Source organism: Aethalodelphis obliquidens, unplaced genomic scaffold, assembly GCF_003676395.1.
Source record: "Aethalodelphis obliquidens isolate GAN/ISIS:26980383/991018 unplaced genomic scaffold, ASM367639v1 scaffold3, whole genome shotgun sequence".
Classification (NCBI taxonomy): domain Eukaryota; kingdom Metazoa; phylum Chordata; class Mammalia; order Artiodactyla; family Delphinidae; genus Aethalodelphis; species Aethalodelphis obliquidens.
The window spans coordinates 75350275-75372849 of NW_020837947.1; the positions used below are offsets into that span (position 1 = coordinate 75350275).

General features: G+C 37.8%; 1 long non-coding RNA gene across 4 annotated transcripts in view; it reads left to right on the forward strand.

Moving 5' to 3' along the window:
* Positions 1-2429: 2429 nt before the first annotated feature.
* Positions 2430-22575, forward strand: part of LOC113612302 (uncharacterized) — a 70879-nt gene continuing 50733 nt past the window's right edge. For 3 of the 4 annotated variants that reach the window (XR_003429802.1, XR_003429804.1, XR_003429801.1), the window contains exon 1: positions 2430-2534. This is a non-coding gene — a long non-coding RNA (uncharacterized LOC113612302). Of the gene's footprint in view, positions 2535-5413; positions 5492-22575 lie in introns of all 4 variants that reach the window. The other variant, XR_003429805.1, reaches the window with a different exon arrangement.

A 22575-nucleotide genomic window follows, 5' to 3' on the forward strand; every position in this document is an offset into this window, starting at 1 on the left:
ACACAGAGTTGACAACACTTAACAAGTGAATGGATTTGTGGCTTCTTTTCTTTGAAAAGTGCATTCTGAGAATGATCAGTCCTGTGTTCCTGAGTGATATTACAGAAGTTAAGTCTTCTGACAGTGTGACTATCTGATGATATTTTTGAGTGAATGTTGAAGCTTTCTTTTCACTGAAATTTAGTGGTATATTCTTGTACTGTACTTGAATTACTTTGATCTTTGTGAAAATTTTTCCCCTACAATATTCTTTTATTTTTTGCAAATATAAAAACAACTTTGGGCCTGAAGAGAAGAAAATTGTCTTATACAAAATGGCTGTTGAGGCAATGATAAAACATGACTGAAGAAAAAGTTAGGATCACCTTTAATTTCACCTTGGAAAAATGTCCTTTCAGCTGAAAATGAAGTCCATTGGGTTTTGAATTGACAGATACCTTACCAGGGAACAGAAGAGTTAGACTCTGAACAAATCTTGGTCATCTGTAATGGGCTTCCCAGTGGTTCCTCCTGGTATTGATATCTAAGAACCCCTACGAATTGTTCATTCACAGCAGATAGACACTTTGGCAGTGTTCTTTTGAGGATGCAGACAGGTTGTAACTAGGCAGAAAGGAGCATTCCTCTCCTCATTCCTCTTCCACAGGATAATTTCTTCTGCTTTTACTGAGTACTACTTTTTTGTTTCTGTTTCCCTCTAATGTATGTGGAAAGGTGTTGTGGAAAGTTCATTTTAGGGTGTGTGGCAGGGAGACCTGTGTTTGAATTCCTGGCTTTATCATTTTTATGCAGTATATACTGTTTGCTCTTTTGTTTCCTCGTGTGGAAAATGGAAAGATAGCCTTTTCATTATAGGGCTGCTGCTTGGATTAAATAAGGTATCAAATACAAAGAGTTCCGTGTTTTGGCAGTGCATAAAAAGCAAAGGAAGCGTATTAGCTAATCACATCCTTCTGCTTTCCTCAATCCTTACCTGGTTCTGAATGGGAGAAGATAGATGAACATGTTAAAGCATAAATTCAGCCTTATGCGGGAGCCAGCAAGGCTGTGTCTCTTTTTTCTCTAGCCGATGTTCTCTCAGCTTGTCCCTGTCATCCCCACATGGCAAGGCTGAAGTCTACCCATCCCTGAAGCCTCAGCTTAAATGCCTCTTTCTGTTTTGTTTGACTAAGCAAGGTTTGGTTTCCCATGATGGGCTCCTAAAATGATCTATACTTCTTTGTACACTCATCACAATTATAATCAATTGTGCAATTATTCCCTTCTACTCTATCAGCTCCTGGGGTCAGGAAACTATCTTTCTAGTTGAGCAATGTATGCCTAGCATATTATGAGCTGGAAAGAGTTACTCGTTGAGTCAGTGTGCTGAAAAAGACAATGTCCAGGCCTCTGCTTTTCATTTGTCCATGCAAAGGCTGGCGGGCAGTGTCCTGGTAGCTTAAGGGTCTGTTTTCTACTTGCATCCCCTGCCTTCTTACCTCATTTCCCTCACCAACTAGAGAAATTACTCTTTAATCATCTGGGGTAAGCAGATGAATCTCCAACTCAAGCATGCTTCTATTCTCACTATGGAGATGGCATCCCAAGGTTTGCTCACCAGCAGTGTATTGAAGTCTGCCTATCCTGGCATCTTTCCATCTCACCATTTCTCCCTGAAGTTCTTGCCAAGGCCGCATTTTTGTTGTTGTTGTTACCAGTGTAACGGAAGCTGTATCAGGGAAAACAACAAAATTCTCTCCACATCCTTTATATCTGACTCCTGAAAATAGAATGGAGTTATGTCTCCATGATCAATTCTGCCCAACTTTAAAGAACATGTGGGCCACAAACTCTCCCTGGATTGTTGGAGAAGTCCATTCAACTCAGTTCTACAAACACACTCAGCGTCCCTGTGGCTTGCAATCATGTGCAAGTCATTGATCTAGAAAATTATGTTCTAGATTCCAGATCTAGGAGCTCTCAGGAGTTTCTTCTTTACTCTCAGAACATGAAGTTCTTACTCTGGAAGCAGAAGGATTTAGAAGTGGTTGGGTGGCAAGGAGAGTGTGAACTCTTTGCTACATGTTAAAATGCATGGGGGACCAGTGATCATAGTGAAAATCCCAGCCTGTCTCAGTAAGACTGACTAATACTTTCATAAGATGTTTTACTTTTTGCAGATTACACACCCACTTCTTTATCTTTCTGTGTTCATCCTCAGCTCTCTTATACCCAGGGGAAACATCAATGTCACTAGCAATCTCAGTCTTTTCACTAAAGTCAAGGAAGAACTAAAGTTCAGTTACTTTCAGAACATGATCACTTCCAGTAGAACTGTCCATTCATAGTTTGTTACCACCAGACAGTGAGAAAACTACATTTTAGAAACTATATATATATATATTTTTTTTTCATATATACTCTTTATTTTTATTATTCAGTAAGATCCTAGCTCTCGGTAAGGGAAGTGTGGAGGACTGGCTGAATTGGGAAGTGCTCGGGACGTGACTGATTCTCCTGTCTCAGCTCTACCAGTTATTAGCTGTGTGTTCACAGTACATAAGTTATTTCTCTGTTCCTCAGTTCCCTGACCTGTAAAATGGGGATAATAGTAGTATGTATTCCATAGGGTTATTCTGGCAGTTCAAATTAATACATTAATATGTGTCTAGTAAGAGCCTAGTAAATGCTAGCTATCGTAATTCATGTCATTGAGTTATGAGTGTGTTTTCTTCCACAAGGGATTTGAGTAGCTGTGTGCTCACTTGGCACTGGCAGGCAAATGATCACACAACTGCAAGGAGATCTCATGTAAATGTTCTAATTTATTCCAGCTACAGCCTAACAGTTATTCTTTTATTTAATTATAATTTGCATTACCACTTTTTAAGGTTCCTATCAAGATGTTAAGTGGTGTTAATAAGATAGCCCCAGGGTGGTATTTAAAGTAACAGAACTTCTTTTAGCCAATACCTTTACAGTGCTTACAATGTGGCAATCACTGTTGTAAGTTTTTTCAAATATTAACTCATATACTTCTCACAATGACTCTGTGAGATAGGCACTATTATTATCCCCATCTTTCCATATGAGGAAGTATGTCAGAGAAGTTACGTGGCTTTCTCAAGGTCATCCAATTAATGGCAGAGTTAGACCAGCTAGAGAATGATGAGAGACAGCATAGCAGAGTGGTCACAAGAATGGACTCAAGTCACATGACCTAGGTGTGCAATTCTAGCTTTGCCACTGATGTGCAGAGGTCAGTTATCCTCTCAAAATGAAAAGAATGAATTACATGATATCAACATTCTGTGATTAGCCTTCTTTAAATATTTTTTCTTTTAAAAATTAATCCTAACTTAATGAGGAAACCAGAGCAAAGTAGCTAGGGAAACATTAGTACCTGCGCATAAATCCTCAGTGGTAGTACAATTGGCTGTCAAGATTCCGATAGTAGATACCACATGCAGGGCAGCTGAGGGATGCAAAGTTACCTCACAGCCTTACTTTCATGTTGCATTTGTCACTACCTTTAATATGGATAAATCACTTTTGAAAGAACTACAGCAACTATGAAGGTGCCATATGTTAGATATACTATCTCTGCTGGTTACAAGTAAATGGCCAATGATGTTTACACCATAAATATAGCCTGGGGCTTCCCTGGTGGCGCAGTGGTTGAGAGTCCGCCTGCCGATGCAGGGGACGCACGTTTGTGCCCTGGTCCGGGGAGGATCCCACATGCCGCGGAGCGGCTGGGCCCGTGAGCCATGGCCGCTGAGCCTGCGCGTCCGGAGCCTGTGCTCCGCAAAGGGAGAGGCCACTACAGTGAGAGGCCCGCGTACCGCAAAAAAAAAACAAAAAAAAGTGACCACAGCTACTGTCGTTCACTAAATCCTTACTCTGCATCAGGGATTTTTGTTAAATATCCATTGAATACCATTATCTCATTTAATCTGCACAAATCCCATGTGAATTAGACACTTTTAAAATCTTCATTTTGATGGTGAGGAAACTATGCTTAGAACTTTTAAACTATTAATCATAGTTGCTTTAAATTTATTGCCTAATAGCAACACTGGGGTCTTTTCTGAGTCAAACTCATTTAATTGTTGTATCTCAGTGGGGTCTTCTCTCCTTATTTTTTGTGTGTCTTGTAATTATTTTTTTATTGAATTCTGGACATCAAGGGCAGCACGGTACAGACTGAGCTATAGCAGTTTTACATAGAAATGTGTGTGTCTTCTCCACTAGGCTGTTAATCTGTTAGTATGGAGACTCGGGTCAGTCTAGTCACGAGTTCAGCTGATTTGGGATTTTTTCTGTTGCAGTTGTTAGCATCAGTGTATCACCAGCTTCAGATTCTTCTAGCAGTACCTTAGGGTCAAAACCGCGTTGTATTTTTCTTAATATTCCTTATCCACCCTCAGCTTTAGCCTTCTCTGTTGCTCTTTCACCTGACAGGAGGTCTTCCATGTCCTTGTTCTTTCCAGTGGTAGCCTGCTAGTACTTACTACTTTGTGTTTGTGATCCTGGCTTTAAGGGGCACGGGGGTTGTCTTTTATTTTGGTCCAGCTTCGAACTTAGACTAGCTTGGCCTCACAGTTGGAATTTTCTTAGCGAAACTGCCTCACTACCTAGGGAAGGCAAACTCTGCTGTGGACCTATATTAGACCTTGGGTGGGAGAGAGTTTACTGCCCCTCCCACAGTAATAGGAGACCTATTATGGTCTGGCCCCAGGACAGTCTCTTATTCCTACTCCAGGGATACAGGTTATTTTTTACTTTTACCTTTTCCCAGCTTCATCTTCAAGTGTGCCCTCAAGTGGTGGTTTGTGTTGCAACTTCCCAGCAGTTCAGGGCTTTTGTTCCATGAAGAAGAAAGCTTTAAAAGTGGGGGGTTATTCCTTATTTCTAATGGTGGATGTTCTCCTAATCCAAGCCTGCACAGCCATGAGAGGGTTTCTGTTTTTTCCAAATATGCCCGAATTCCTTCTTTGAGCTCCAGCAGAGGTCTGTGGCGAACAGCTTGCAAGTAGTATGAATGCCTGCTGTCTGTGACTCCCAGGGATCCTGTACTCTTATGCTAGCCCATACTTGGACCTTAGAGAGTTCTTTTAAAAAAAATAGATAAATTCTTTTAACCTCTTGTATGGCACTGGTGTCTCTTCTTCCCATGCTCTGCCAGGCATGTTGCAGTGTTTGTGTCCTGTCTGCGTTGAGGCACCTGTCTTTCCTTGGATTCCAAGCTAATCGGTTGCCCTGAGAATCTCAGTTCTCTGATAGGTTCAAAAAAGTTATAATTTTGTAGTTTATCCAGCATTTTCTTGTTATTAGTGTGGAAGCAATGCTCTTTTCAGCTTTCCACATCATAGGCGTAAGTGAAATTCCTAATTATTTCTTAAACTAATATTATATACCTGTCTTGGGATAGGTTCTTACAGATGTAAATAATGAGCCAAAGGTTCAAGTGCAAGTGATTTACTAAGGAAGAACTCCCAGAAAAAAACAGGTAAGAGTGTGGGAGAAACAGGAAAAGGAAGGGAAAAGCGTGCAGAAAGGATACAATTTTGGTGATATCTCAGACTTCTTGATCCTTTGGTGAACTCATCCTTCAGAGTATATCCTGACTTGAGGCAAAAGAACTGAGTTTTGTAGTCCAGTAACTGTGGGACACTAGCTGTGGGCTTCCCTGGGGTACAGTGTAGAACACCAAGCACTTCTGATTCTCTGTTAATTTGCTCTTGTGTCCAAAGGTGAGCCACTAAAGAGGGCAGGTGTGAGCTACTTGCCGCAAAGCATGCGATCTTGAGAAATGCATGGCTGCTACAGCAACATACTGCTGTATCAATACTAGTGAGTCTTAAATGCTATCTTAGTAATTTCTGTTTCAGTGACATTGATGTTACATCTTTCATGTCTTTTATTTGCAACTTTTCTATATGCTTGCTTTAGTTGTCTCTTATGAGTTGTTCATTTCCTCCAATCTTATAATCTTTATCACATAACAGCTGAGTTTAAAATATTTACATTAATTGTGATAATAGATATATTTTATTCAATTCTACCATCTGAATTTAATGTTTCTGTTCACTATCATTTTTTCCATCCTTCCTCCCTCATTTTCTGCCTTCTCTATAGGACTCTATAAGTTATATATATATATATATATTTTTTTTTATTTGTTTTTAGTTTTGGCTGTGCTGGGTCTTCGTTGCTGTGCACGGGCTCTCTAGTTGTTTTGAGTGGGGGCTACTCTTCATTGCAGTGCACAGGCTTCTCGTTGCGGTGGCTTCTCTTGTTGCGGAGCACGGGCTCTAGGCGCAGGGGCTTCAGCAGTTGTGGCTCATGGGCTCTAGAGCGCAAGCTCAGTAGTTGTGGCAGATGGGCTTAGTTGCTCTGCGGCATGTGGGATCTTCCTGGACCAGGGCTCAAACCCGTGTCCCCTGCATTGGCAGGCGGATTCTTAACCACTGTGCCACCAGGGAAGCCCTATATTTTTATTTTAAGTAGAATTTTTAATTATTTAAATGCATAGCTAATTTTTTTTCAGCCAAATTGAGATTTTCAATAGTTTCATCCTTTTTGCAAGCACAAGGTCCTAAATTCTTTATTTAATAAATACTTATTGAACCTAAATAGGTTCCAGGCACTAAGTCTTACATTCTAGAGATAAACAAAATCATCATGAAACATATTCTCATGGAAATGGCAAAGTTTATTTTATTTGTTAGTTTTTAATCAAATTCTATGATATGTTTTATCTATTTCTGTGCACACTGATGTTCTTATATCTATGTTTTCCTCTAGATAGATTAACTATATAAAAATTAAATACAGGGCTTCCCTGGCGGCGCAGTGGTTGAGAGTCCATCTGCCAATACAGGGGACACAGGTTCGTGCCCTGGTCTGGGAGGATCCCACATGCTGCGGAGCGGCTGGGCCCGTGAGCCATGGCCGCTGAGCCTGCGCGTCCGGAGCCTGTGCTCCGCAATGGGAGAGGCCACAACAGTGAGAGGCCCGCGTACCGCAAAAGAAAAAAAAAATTAAATACATGGTTTACTTGTTAACTTGGTGATATTCTGTGAGTGGTAAACTCTTAATATTTGTGTGTCTAAATTTTTTTTTTTCTTCAACTCTTGCAAGATAGTTTAGTTGATATAAAATCCCAGACTGAATTATTTTCCTTCTACACTTTGAAGATATTATTCAATATCTATTATTGTTTAGCACCTATTGTGAAAGTGCGAAGAATATGTTGTTGGTTTGCTCTTCTTTTATGGGTAATGGGTCTTTTCTTTCAGATGCTTTTAAATACATTTTCTTTATACTTCTGTATTATAGTTCCACTATACTGTGCACTGATTTGGGTCTATTTATTTATCTCACTAGTACTCAGAGTGCAATCTCATAACTTGGTTCTCAAAATTATCTCTTTGTGTGTTTCTGCTCTGCTATTCCCTTCATTCTCTTCTTCTAGAACTCCTATCAGTCACAATTAAGCCTCTCTCAAAAGTGTTCTTTATGTCTTATACCTTTTTAATATTAAAAAAATATATTAATCACTTTGCATTTTGTTCTGAATGAATGTCCTAATTCACTAATTCTTTTTGGGGTGTTGACTAGATTTTAATATTTCTAATAGTTGTGGGTATCAGTTATCTATGGCTTATAATAACCACTCCCTTTCTCCCCCAAACAAACTTTAGATTAAAGCAATCATTTATTTCTTCATGATTCTTCAATTTCGCCTGGGCTGCACTGGGTGATTCTTTTTCTGATCTGGTCTTGACTTGTTCACAAAGGTACAATCAACTCAACTGGGGGGTGTGTTTCAAGATGGCTTCACTTACCCGTCAGGCAGTTGGTACTGATGGTTGGCCAGGGTGGCTTGCTGCTCATTCTTGTAACATCTCATCCTCCAGTACGTTATGTTTGGCTTGTTCCTATGATGAGGGAAACATTCCAAGAGGTTGAAAGCAGAAGTTGCAAGCCTTCTTAAAGCATAGACTTCACAAATTTACACAGCACGATTTTCCCCAAAGTCTATCGGTTAGAACAAAAACAAGCCCAGCCCAGAATCAAGGTAGTAGACAATTAGATTCTACCTGTTAATGGGAGAAGCTTCAAAGGCATATTTCAAAAGGGTGTGGACCGAGATGAGTGTGATTTGGGGGAGGGGCATTATGGCAGCAATCTGTTATAGCACCCACCACCTAGACCAAATGGCTCATGTTTTTCCCATATGCAAGATATACCTAGTTCCTCCCAATAGTCCCACAATTTTACATGACAGCATCATTATCTGTGACAGATTAGGTGATAGATGAGACTCCCCATCTGCAACTCTTCAAGTACAGGCACTCTTGATCTGGAGACTTGTAAAGTTAAAAAGAAATTATTTACAACCTATACCCCAACATACATAATAGTAAGACATGGACAGATTAACTACAATAGACATACCTGATGAAAAAGGGGAGAAATAGAATGAGGAAGAGAGCAGTCCCTAGACCATAGCAATTCTGAAATCTAATTGTATGCATTTATCAGAGCCTCCCTTTCCAGGGTAAGGAAATGAACCATAGCAAAGGCCCGATTTTTCTGTGAAAGGCATTCTCGGCCTGTTTCCTGACCATAGACATTTGGGATCCCAGAGACTTCTTTGTATTTTGAACTACTCTACTCCCTATAATTGAGCCTGTTATAACTTCCTCAAAAAGATTTTGGACTGGTTATGAATCTAATTGAGATTTGCTCCATGCCCCAAAAGCCACATCCGTGATTCTTTTAAAATAGACCTCTAATTACTTTGAGCCCTATGTGAGGTTGTTGTGAGATAATATCTTTAAGATTCTTAGAAATTTTCCTCTAACTATGAGGATTTACTGGGCACTCCCATAAATCTCTCTGTGTTCTTAATTAAAGGTCTTAGAGCCACACTCTTAACTTGATCTTTACTCTGAGACCATAGCTGAAAAGTCTAGAAATATGAAATGGTTTTATTTTATAATCCAGCATAATTTATTTTATAATCCAGCATGTCTTGATTGTTTATATTTCCTCTAAATTACACTTGTCAGATGAATGGTTCTTTCTTTAGCTCGTCTCTCTCATTCCATATTTATCATAGACAGACACAAAAAGCCAATAGTCATTTTCAACATCCTGCCTGGATATCTCCTTGGACAGATTGATTCGTTCATGGAGAACTCTTTCTATCTTCCCAGCTATTGAAGTCTTAAGTTTTGCCAGTAGTTTTGGATCACTGATCCCCATCTTTCCACAAAGAACAGTTTCTCAATGTTTTTCCATTTAACACTGATGGTTGCTTCACTGTCTTAAAGGGTTCACCCACCACTTAGTCCCAAAGCCAATGCCAAGCTTTTAGGGTTTTGTTATGGCAGCACCTGATTTGTAGGTGCCAATTTTTGTGTCAGTTCTTAGTTTCTGCATAACAAACCACTTCCAAATTGCAGGGTTTAAAGCAACAACTGTTTGTTGGTTTAATTTAGTTCGGGCTCTGTCAGGCAGTTCTCATGCTGATCTTGTATGGGATCATTCATATATGGTTTTGTCTTCTGAAGCTTCACTGGGATGGATATTTCAAGTTGGTCTCAATTCCGTGTCTGGCAGTTGGTGTTGGCTGTTGGCTGCAGCTTTCTGATTCTTCTCTACATGGCCTCTTACCCTTAGAGCCCAGAACTGGCTTCTTCACATGATGAAAGATTCATTCAGTTGATAGAGAAAGCAGAAGTTCAAGATCCCTTAATGACAAGCTTAGGAAGTCACACCATGTCGCTTTTGCCATATTCTGTTAGTCAATGCAAGTCTCAGAGCCAGGCCAGATTAAAGAAGTGGGAGACTGTTAAGGCACTAATTTTTAATAGAAGGAGCAGGGAAATCATATTTCAAAAGGGTGTGGAATGAGGGGGTTATGATTCATTGAGGGCTGTTATCCTAACAATCTACTAGAGTGTTTATTACAATGACTATATTTTTATAGCATATTTCTAGTGGATTCTTTTAACATTCACTATGTTTATTTCATACAGATTTCCTCTGATTTTGTTGAACATTTTCTTCTTAATTTTTAAATCACTTTTGTATGTTAATTTATAATTTAAAGCACCCTAAAGATATTTACTTTAAAATGTTTATCAGATACTTCAATGAATTGACTTCATATGCAGTGATTTTATGTTCTAGTGTGGATTTCTGTTTGCTTTTTTATTGATGTGCACATTTTTCTTCAAGCAATTCTAAAGTTTTATTTGCAGCTTATTTTGATTAGAAAGGATTCTCTCTCTCTTGCTCTGCGTGCTCTCTCTCTCTCCCGTCCTTTCTATCCCCATCGCTCTCTCCCTTCCTGCTCCTTTGTGATTTCTGGCTAATGGTTGGCCTGAACCGTGTTCCACATAATCAGCATCTAGAATAGGTCTATCATTTTGCTTTTTCTACTTTGCGAATGTTGTGGATCCAACTATTTACAGAGTCAGTCCTGGTTTATTTCTTGTTTATGAGGCTGTGTTTATATCCTCCCATCTCTACAGCCCGCATGTTCCTACAAACCCTAGTCACAGAGAGCCATCAGCAGCAATTGTTCTTAGCTTCTTTCTTTAAGTCATGAGTCTAAATTAGACTCCAGGCAGACAAAGGACTCTTTTGGTCTCTATTGACCATCTATAACTAAATTTCAGTCTACTACTACCTTCTCCCAAACCCGAGATTCAGCAGGCCTCTGCCTTCATTCTCCTCACTGCTTTGTATATATGTTCCTTTTCCAGTTTACAGAAGTTTATCTTTTTCTAAAGGTTGTTTGCTCTTTTGCTTTTCTCTTTTCATATTTTATTTATTGCTACTATGTATGTGCATTTAACAGGGTATAAAAATTGTGAATTTACACCAATTTTACCCCATTTGTTCTTAGCACTTCCCTAAATTCAGAAAAAGAAACATATGTTGCACAAATGTATAAACATTATTTAAATTTAAGCTGACATTTAACAGAATCAAACCCTTTGTCTCTTGAGTGATGTTGTTACCGACTCCAAGCTCACTCTGCTTGCCGCATAACAGGCCAATAAATCAGGAGATGAGGTGTTGAGGTAAGGAATAGCAGACCGAGAAGATGGCAGGCTAGTGTCTCAAAAAGGCCGTCTTATCGGGGTCTGGATCCCAGTTTCTTTTATAGAACAGAGAGGGGGTGGAGGTGAGGAATTCTTGCAGATATCTCCTGGAATGGCCAGCCTTGGGGAGGGGATGTGTTAATTTCTTCTTTTTTGCCGCCATTCACAGGTGGACAGGGTCAACATGTTTTTTACCTGAACAAAGGCACTTTGATTTAACACTCAGGCAGAGGGGCAGGGTTCCCTGAGGCAGGCCATTATGTAGACAGTATCCTTTTAGTGAACAAAAGCAACAAAGCAACAAGCAAAGAAAGTAAAAGAAACAGAGGCAACATGTAGTCAGATTTTGTTCTTCCTTGTAACAATATTACCTCAAAATAGCATATATTCAGTAGTCTAGTGGTAAAAATGTCTTTTAAAAATGTTTCAAATTGGGTTAATAATATTATATTTACTATTCTCAGGGATACCATCATTTTACATGAAACGTCATATAGTACCTAATGACAATGTACCTGATGAGGAGAGTCCTCAGAGGCACACAAAGCGCTTGAGACGTGGAAGTGTGGCTTTTAAGACTGCTAAGTAAAATCCATTCTTTTCAAGGTCATTTTGTCTCAAGCCCTTAAGGCTTGCAATCCATCAGGGTTGAGGCTGTATTGTATTTATGTAAAAAGGGTCATCGTGGTCAATAGGACTATATGGTTGTAATCCCTTATCTAACTTTTTTTCTGCATTTATTTACAAGATGGAACTGAACAGATAAGATTATGTCCAAGGACACACAATGGCAGAGCAATAAGCAATGTAAAGATCGCTAATTGTAGGAGAGAGGATAGTTACCTTTTGCAATTTACCATTTGTCATTATGTTCTTGTGAGCAGACTGTGGTGATGTCATTGGGGCAAGAGAGAAGGAACCGTTTTCACTTTTCCCAGGCCTTTTCTCTGTTGTCAGGATGGACTAAAGAGGAAAGGCTGGGTTTTCCTAAAATTTGTCGAGGAAAGGCTGGTGTCTATCTTACTGAAATTCATAAGGTGACAAAGAAGATGGAGGAATATTAACTTTCTATTCTCCTGACCATATTTTAAGAAAGACTGAGTTAGGAAAACTTCCCAACATGATAACACCAACACAGTTGCTGATTAGCGGTTATATGCCTTGTTACTGAAATTTATATTAGAAAGTGGAGGTGCAGGCATTTGGAAGCTTTCACAAAACTTCCAGGAAATGAGAGCCTTCTGAACAATCTAACATTTTCTGTCCATCTGTACCTCAGATTGTCCTTGTCTGGTAATTAACAAAATATCTTATTGCAATTGTGTCACCCCCTGATGCGCCATCAAGGATTAGTTGGGAGCGTAAATACTCAGTCCTTGCATTGAGATGTTAAAACGTGCAGTACTTTCCTGCCTTTGCTTTTCCCATAGGGACATTCTCAGTGGGAAGTCTGGTAAGAGAACATTCTCTACACAGGCTTCCTGGAGTTTCTCAAGCCACTAGTAGCCCCTTGTTATATGTATGCAGCATTTCCTCCTTTCATTGGCTTGCACTTGATTGAGACATTGCTACATTTGCTGTTTACTAGTCTCATTGTTTCTCTCTCTAGTGAATGGGTACCTTAGGCTTATGATCTAACATTCAGCCTGTCAAATTCTATTACTTTAACGATATAGTTTTTTTTTTTTTTAATGCATGCTCTAGGTAAATACATCTCATTGTATAACAGTGAAGTTTATTCTATTTTCTATTTGTAACTTTGGAAGTATGAAGCTATATTTTCCTTCTAGCTATCTGGTAAATTTCAGGGTGTATTAAGGACTCTCTGGGGGTTAGGTAAATTATTTGTACATTAAGAAAAGTTGTCTCCATTCTCTTGTGTTCTCTCATAATGCAAACTCAGTTTCTAATATGGTGAGTTTGTACCGGAAGCATAACTATGAGGTAAAATATTCTAGATGAAATAAAACCAGTTTTAAAACTTATTTGGGTGTTCTTAATTCTTAAAAGGCCTTTTCATATAAATTGTTAGAGATACAACATATAGAACTGTAAATTTCAAGTGCAAGGAAATAACCTATATAAAATACATTTATTGGATTTATCCATAAAAGGTACCATTTTTTTTGACTGTTGCGTTCAACTACCTCAGCATACCAAGTAATCATATTTGAAAATTCTTCAAAAGAACTTCAGTAGGGAGCTGTGAGGATATAAAAAATCTGCAAGAGAATGTAACTCCCGCCTTAACAAGAATTTAGGCTCATCTACAAAATTACAACATCTTGAAAAATGATCAGAGCTGAGGTCTCAAGGCAACCCAGTAGACTAAATTCCAAAGACTGTTAGGCCCTTCTGAGAAGAGATGGAACAAATGAATTGCTTCATCTTTGGCAGAACATGGGATGAAGAAACAGCCACTGTAAAAGCAGTTAAGAAGAAAACAGTTAAAATTTAATGTATTATTAAAGGTTGGGTTTGGCCAGCATGAAAGTTTAGAACCTCTGGAATCTCCAGACTCAGCAGGAGTGTACATTCACTTTCCATTTCTTTTTCATGGGCATCCACTGGATGATTTCTTCCACAAGAAAGATTAGGGGCAGGGCAAGAAAGAGCTACCCTCAGGGGTGCATGGGCGCAAAACTTGGTCTACATCTTGAATCCTTCCATTATATGAAAAAAAGGACTCAGACAACTTGGAGAGAACCCAGGCAAAGATCCATTGTTTATAGGGTAAGGGTAGAAGCAGGTCATCTGCTACTGGAGGAGGGATACAAACAAAACCTGTCTTCTCTTGAGAGAGGAAAAGGAAGTCCCTATGGCTCACACTTTAAGCTATGCACTGAGTAAAAAGAAACAGTAATCTCCTTTTGTGGGAAGACCAAGAAATCATCCTAATTAGGTTCTCAGGTACATTGTCACTGAAGGAGCAACAAAAGCTATTTGCTGCAGAGCAAGGAGCTTGGACCCAGCCTGCTGCACATACATCAACACTACACTGATTGAAGGAAGTGTTTGGATGAAATGAAGAAAAGAGCAGGTCTATAGTACTTAGTGTGCAGTGTCTGACTAAGAATAAGGCTGGACTAGGGGAACTGAAAACTGTCCCTCTCTGCTCCCAGTATGAGTTTTTAACCAGGTAAAAGTCACAGTACTTTACCAATGAGAGAAAGCAAGATTGTGGAGACAGCCTCTGTGGTTCTGGCAGGCAGGTCCTACTGAATGTTAAGAGTAGAACAGGAACACTGAGAAAAGTCCTTGGGAAACCTAGGTTCAACACTAAGCACAAGATACCAGCAGCCCACAGCTGGGGGAACTTGAAGTGTGTAATGTTATGAAGGAAGCTGTAGCAACAACACATCCTAAAACCAACTCCACTAATGATTAGATTGGCTCAATCTCCCCGACTAATGGCTGATAGAAGAACATAATTGACATGCCAAAAAGAGGAATAAGCAAGCAAAAGCAACAGAACCAGATCCAGATATATGTGAATTTAAAATAACTACAATTAGTCGGCTAAGAGATATGTAAAACATACGTGAAAAAGTCAGTAAAGAGAGTAAACAGTAGTAAAGAGTAAAGAGAGGGAACTATAAGAAAAAGTCAAATAGAAATACTACAAATAAAAAAAGATGATATCAGAGATGAATAATGATTTTGATAGACTTATCATCGTACTTGTTACAGAATAAAGAATTAGTAAACTTAAAGACCTATAGAAGTAAGTCAAACAAGCCAATAGAAGAAAAAATGTGTTAAAAAAATAAACAGAATATCTAAGACAAGTGGGACAACATCAGATGGTGTAATATAAGTGTAAGTGGAATCTCAGAAGGAGGACAGAGAAATAATAGGAAAGAGAAAAAAATATTTGAAAAGATAAAATGATTACAAAATTAATGAAAGGCAACAAATTTCAGATGCAATAGCTCAGAGGACCCAGTCGAGTTTACATGCAAATACATACACACATACCTAGACAATTCTTTAAAAAACTGCTGAAAAAACAAAGATTAAAAAAATTATCACAGAGAAAAAAAATATTATGCACAGAGAAGCAAAGATTAAAAGCAACAGATTTCTTGTCTAAAACTATGCAAGATAGAATGCAGTGGGATCACATCTTTAAAAGTCAGAGTTTAAAAATTTGTCAGTCAGGAATTTTATATTGAGTAAGAAATCTTTTGAAAAAATTAAGCCAAAATAAATATTTTTCAGGAAAAATATTCTGAGATAATTCTTACCCGTAGACTTAAATCAGAAAAAAATGTTTTATTTTTAGTTTTTTAAGGAACCTCCATACTGTTCTCCATAGTGGCTGTATCAATTTACATTCGCACCAGCAGTGCAGGAGGGTTCCCTTTTCTCCACACCCTCTCCAGCATTTATTGTTTCCAGATTTTTTGGTGATGGCCATTCTGACCAGTGTGAGGTGATACCTCATTGTGGTTTTGATTTGCATTACTCTAATTAGTGATGTTGAGCATCTTTTCATGTATTTGTTGGCCATCTGTAAATACCACATGCTAACGCATATATATGGAATTTTAAAAAGCGCTACTGATGAACCTACTGGCAGGGCAGGAATAAAGACGCAGACATAGGGAATGGACTTAAGGGCATGGTGGGGAAGGGGAAGCTGGGATGAAGTGAGAGAGTAGCATTGACATATATACACTACCAAATGTATAATGGATGGCTAGTGGGAAGCTGCTGCATAGCACAAGGAGATCAACTAGTTGCTTTGTGACAACCTAGAGGGATGGGATAGGGAGGGTGGGAGGGAGGCTCAAGAAGGAGGGGATATAGGGATATATGTATACATATAGCTGATTCACTTTGTTGTACAGCAGAAACAAACACAACATTGTAAAGCATTTGTACTCCAATAAAGATGTGGAAAAAAATGTTTCTAAGATATTTAAAGTATGCAATGTGAAGATATGATACATGTATACATTGTGAAAGGACTTCCACACTGAGTTCACACATCCATCACCTCACATATTTACATTTTTGTGGGGGATATGAGAACATTAAATTCTACTCTCTTAGCAAATTTCAGTTTTACAGTATGACATTATCAACTATAGTCACCAGGTTTCACATTATATCCTCAGACCTTATTCATCTCATAACTGAAAGTTTGTATCCTTTTACCAACTTTTCCCTATTTCCCCTACACCCAACCTCTGGCAACCACATTTCTATTCTTAGTTTCTCTGAGTTTGACTTTTTTTTTTCCTAGATTCCACTGTAAGTGATATTATGCAGTGTTTGTGTTTCTCTCTCTGGCTTATTTCACTTAGTATAATACCCTCCAGTTTCACCAGTTTCATCCATGTGGTCACAAGTGGCAGGATTTCCTTCTTTATTTAAGATTGGCATAATATTCGAGTGTGTGTGTGTGTGTGTGTGTGTGTATGTATGTGTGTGTCTGTGTGTGTGTCTGTGTGTGTATGTGTGTGTGTGTGTGTGTGTATGTGTGTGTGTGTGTGTGTGTGTGTGTGTGTATACCACATTTTCTTGATCCATTCATCAATTGACAGACACTTAGGTTGTTTCTATATGTTGGCTGTTGTGACTATTGTAGCAATGAACTGTAATGAACATGGGGGTATGTACAGATACCTCTTCAAGATAATGATTTTGTTTCCTTTGAGTGTATACCTAGAAGTTGGATTGTGGAATAATATGATAGTTCTATTTTTAACTTACTGAAAAACTTCCACACTATTTTCCATAGAGCCTGTACCAGTTTATATCTCACCAACAGTGCACGAAGTTTCCCCTTTTTGAGGATGCTGCTGCATCCTCACCAGCATTTGTTATCTCATGTGTTTTTTTTTTGTTTTTTTTTTTTTAACATCTTTATTGGAGTATAATTGCTTTACAATGGTATGTTAGTTTCAGCTTCACAACAAAATGAATCAGTTATATATATACATATATTCCCATATCTCTTCCCGCTTGCGTCTCCCTCCCTCCCACCCTCCCTATCCCACCCCTCCAGGCGGTCACAAAGCACTGAGCTGATCTCCCTGTGCTATGCGGCTGCTTCCCACTAGCTATCTACCTTACGTTTGGTAGTGTATATATGTCCATGCCTCTTTATCGCTTTGTCACCGTTTACCCTTCCCCCTCCCCATAGTCTCAAGTCCATTCTCTAGTAAGTCTGTGTCTTTATTCCTGTTTCACCCCTAGGTTTTTCATGACATTTTTTTTTTTTAATTCCATATATATGTGTTAGCATACGGTATTTGTCTCTCTCTTTCTGACTTACTTCACTCTGTATGACAGACTCTAGGTCTATCCACCTCATTACAAATAGCTCAATTTCGTCTCTTTTTATGGCTGAGTAATATTCCATTGTATATATGTGCCACATCTTCTTTATCCATTCATCCGATGATGGACACTTAGGTTGTTTCCATCTCTGGGCTATTGTAAATAGAGCTGCAATGAACATTTTGGTACATGACTCTTTTTGAATTATGGTTTTCTCAGGGTATATGCCCAGTAGTGGGATTGCTGGGTCATATGGTAGTTCTATTTGTAGCTTTTTAAGGAACCTCCATACTGTTCTCCACAGTGGCTGTATCAATTTACATTCCCACCAACAGTGTAAGAGGGTTCCCTTTTCTCCACACCCTCTCCAGCATTTATTGTTTGTAGATTTTTTGATGATGGCCATTCTGACCGGTGTGAGATGATATCTCATTGTAGTTTTGATTTGCATTTCTCTAATGATTAACGATGTTGAGCATTGTTTCATGTGTTTGTTGGCAATCTGTATATCTTCTTTGGAGAAATGTCTATTTAGGTCTTCTGCCCATTTTTGGATTGGGTTGTTTGTTTTTCTGTTATTGAGCTGAATGAGCTGCTTGTAAATTTTGGAGATTAATCCTTTGTCAGTTGCTTCATTTGCAAATATTTTCTCCCATTCTGAGGGTTGTCTTTTGGTCTTCTTTATGGTTTCCTTTGCTGCGCAAAAGCTTTTAAGTTTCATTAGGTCCCATTTGTTTACTTTTGTTTTTATTTCCATTTCTCTAGGAGGTGGGTCAAAAAGGACCTTGCTGTGATTTATGTCATAGAGTGTTCTGCCTATGTTTTTCTCTAAGAGTTTGATAGTTTCTGGCCTTACATTTAGGTCTTTAATCCATTTTGAGCTTATTTTTGTGTATGGTGTTAGGGAGTGATCTAATCTCATACTTTTACATGTAGCTGTCCAGTTTTCCCAGCACCACTTATTGAATAGGCTGTCCTTTCTCCACTGTACATTTCTGCCTCCTTTGTCAAAGATAAGGTGACCATATGTGCGTGGGTTTATCTCTGGGCTTTCTATCCTGTTCCATTGATCTATCTTTCTGTTTTTGTGCCAGTACCATACCGTCTTGATAACTGTAGCTTTGTAGTATAGTCTGAAGTCAGGGAGCCTGATTCCTCCAGTTCATTGTAGTTTTGATTTGCATTTCACTCATGGCTAATGATGATAAGGTAATTTTCATGTACCTGTTGGCTATTTGTATGTCTTCTTTGGAAAAATGTCTAATCAGGTCCTTTGTCTATTTTTTAATTGGTTATTTGTTTGGTTTTTTGCTATTGAGTTGTATGAGTTCCTTTTATATTTTGGATATCAACTCCTTATCAGATATGTGGTTTGAAAATATTTTCTTCCATTCCATAGGTTGCCTTTTCATTTTGTTGATGGTTTTCTTTGTCGTGCAGAGTTTTTCATTTTAACACAGTCCAAATATTCATTTGTTATACAATATTGCATCAGACTTAGAAAAGAACATACTTAAAGTGACAATGGATATTTTAAAAAAAAAGAACTACTGTTAACATCAGACCCAGTGGTAAAATACTAAATCAATTCCTGTAAGATCTGATAAAAAGGAAGAAAACCTGCTCTCAGTACTTTTATTTGAAATTGTACTGGAAAGTCTAGAAAGTGCAAGAAGCCTAGATAAAGAAATGGAAGGCATGAAGGTAGGAAAGGAAGAAATTAAACTGTCTACTCACGGATGCCATAATTGTCTATGTAGAAAATTTCAAAGCATCAGTCAAAATTTACTAGCATTAAGTTTAGTGAGCTCACAACATGCAAGGTCAATATATATCAATATATAAATATAAATATTTTCTAAAATTTATCAATGATCAATAGGATACTGAAATTTTTAAAATGCTATTTTTAATGCACTAAAACAAAAAGTCTTTAGGAATATATTTAACAATATTCATGCAGGACATTTGTGCTAAAACACACAAAATCCTGGTGAAAGAAATGAAAGAAGATCTAAGTAAATTGAGATATATACTGTTGACATGCATTAAAACATCTCAAATGCATCAAAACAAATTTGCATAACTCATGTTACCTGACTTCAGGACTTATTAGAAAGCTACAGTAATCGAGACATTGTGGGTTTGGAGTGAGGATAAAAATATAGTAGATCAATTGATCAGAATAGAGAGTACAGAACTATATGTATATATATCAACTGTTTTTCAACAAAGAGCTCAAAGTAATTCAGTTGGGAAAGAATTTTTTTAATACATAAATGGTCTTGGAGTAATTGATCAGCCATATGCAAAAGAAGGAACTTCACCTCTTATATCATATAAAAATTAACTTGATATGGACCATAAACCTAAATATAAAGTATAAAATGCCTAGAGGAAAATAGATGAAAATATTTTTTACCTTTGTTTAGGTCAGTATTTATTAGAAAGGACACAATAATCACAGACCATAAAAGAAAACATGGTATTAGGTATTATAAAAATTAAAAGTTTTTGGCTTTGGATAACACGCTTAGGAATATGAAGACAAGCAGAACACAGTTATGATAAAGAACTTGAATCCACCGTATATAAGGGACTCTTAGAACTCAAAAAGAAAACAAACCCAATTAAAATGTATGAAAGATGTGAATGAACACCTAGAAAATATCACAGGAACCATCAATAAGCACATGAAAAGATGCTCAATATCATTGGAATGCAACATCAGAGGAATGCACAGTAGACCAAAATATGATAATATTTTAACTATTTTGTAGTGTCCAAAATTATCCAAAACATGACAGTATCAGGTTTGGCAAAAATGTGAAGTAACTGGAAATGTCATAAGTTGCTAAGCTAATTCACAAAAGCACTGCCAGTTGGAATGTAAAATGGTACAACCCGTCTGGAAAATTGTTTGACAGTTTCTAATAAAGCTAAACACACACTTATCATACAGCTCAGAAATTCTGCTCCTTGATTTCCCCCCCAAGAATAATGCCAGCACATGCCCCACACCATGACCTGTACATGACTGTTTACAGCAGTTTTATTCAAAATTGTCAAATTCTGGAAGCAATTCAAATGTCCATCAACTAGTGATTGGATAAACAAATTGTGGTATAACTATACAGAGAACACTGCTTAGCAATGAAAAGGAACAGACTTCCGATACACACAGCAAGATGAATGATTTCCAAAAGCAGTATACTAAGTTAAAGAGGTCAGGTCTGAATGACTACTTACTGTATGATTCCAGGCATATACTATTCTGGAAGAGGCAAAGATATAGGATATTGATCAAGAAGAGGTAAGAAAATAGATCCATGGCTTCCATGCTGCAAGGAGGGGAGGGGTTTGAATCCAAGGAAACACAAGGGAAGTTTTGGGGATGATGGAAATTTTCTATATTTAGATGATGTTGGTGGTTAGCTGGCTGTCTATATTTATCAAAACTTATTGACTGTGTACTTCAAAGGGGAAAATTTTACTGTCTTAAATTTTACCTCAGTAAGCCTGCCTTAAAATGATTTTCAAATTACATTTACACTGGAGGAACAAGAATTCTGTAATCAATTAGTGTTTGTTCTCTGCTCAGTTCTGTGTCAGTTTCTCTAATCAGAAAAGTATTGCTGCCCTGGAGGAACTTACGATCCAGTAAGGAAGAGAGAATTAATATATATGAAACAATTAATAAATTCATTATTAAATGTTGGAGCACCTTCTGTGTTCTAGCACTTTTCTAGGAGGTAGGTTACATAAATCAAGATCAATGACAACCACAAATTTTTGCTAGGCATACACACATACGCAACACACACACACAAATGTACATGCATATTGGTATGCATATGCGTATTCATTTGCTAGTGTTGCCATATAAAATATCAGACTTAAGCAATATAAAATGCCACAGTGGCTTAAGCAACTGAAATTTATTTTCTCACAGTCCTGGAGGCTGCAAGTCCAAGATCAAGGTGCCGGCAGGGCTGTAAGGGAAAGATTTGTTGTAGGTCTCTCCCCTTGCTTGCAGACAGCTATCCTCTTGCTGCCTCTTCACATGGCACACATGCCCCTGGTCTCTTTCTTTGTATTTCCTCTTCTTATTAGGTCACCAGTCAGACTGGATTAGAGCCACCCTAACAGACTCATTTAAATTTAATTACTTCTATAAAGGTCCTATCTCCAAATGCAGTCACATTCTGAGGTATTGAGGGTGAGGACTTGAACATATGAACTTGGAAGGGAGACAATTCAGCCCGTAACAGCAAATATAAAACTTTTATTTCTTATGACTATTAAATGAGATAGATATTATTATACCTTTTTACAGATGAACTGAGGCTTTGTGAGATTAAAAAAGAAACACATCAATAATTTTTATAGATTTTCAAAACTGGATATTTTATTCCTGTCATCATCATAATCATGACGTCATCATCATTACCATCCCCATCATCGTTATCACTATTTATAAAAGGAATATTTTGTATACCTTAGACATTTAAATTTGTATATCATGTAAGATACAATGGCATTCATTTAAAAATTAGACAATACTATGAATTGTAAAGGGTACGTCTAAAAAGTGAATCTATCTTTATATGAAAATACAGTTTAAATAGTAAAGTTTATATCATCTATACAAATTTAAAACTACTGAGAGATTGGGAAAGGCAAATATAGTTGACCCTTGAACAACACGGGTTTGAACTGGCAAATCCACTTATACTCTGATTTTTTTCAGTAAATATGTACCACAGTACTACATAATCTGTGGTTACTTGAATCCTTGGATGTGAAACCGTGGATACAAAGGGCCAACTATAAAGTTATACACGATTTTCGACTTTACAGTGGGTCTGCCCTCCTAACCCCTGTGTTATTTAAGGGTCAATTATAAGTAATTACTAAAAGAAGGTATTATAGACAATTGTACTAAATATGTCCAACTAGTATTTTATTTTCTGTTTGAACAACCTAGAGGAATTCACCTTAGGGAATATATTGTCAATAAAGCCTACGGGAGTCATAACCCTACACCACTTTACTATGGACGTTTCGGTGAGGGAGTTCTAGCACTGTGTGAAGCTCTGTACAAGACAAAACTGGGCTAGAGGAGAACTCAATAAAAACATAGTCATCAATACCATGGATCTCTGTGTTCTTATTT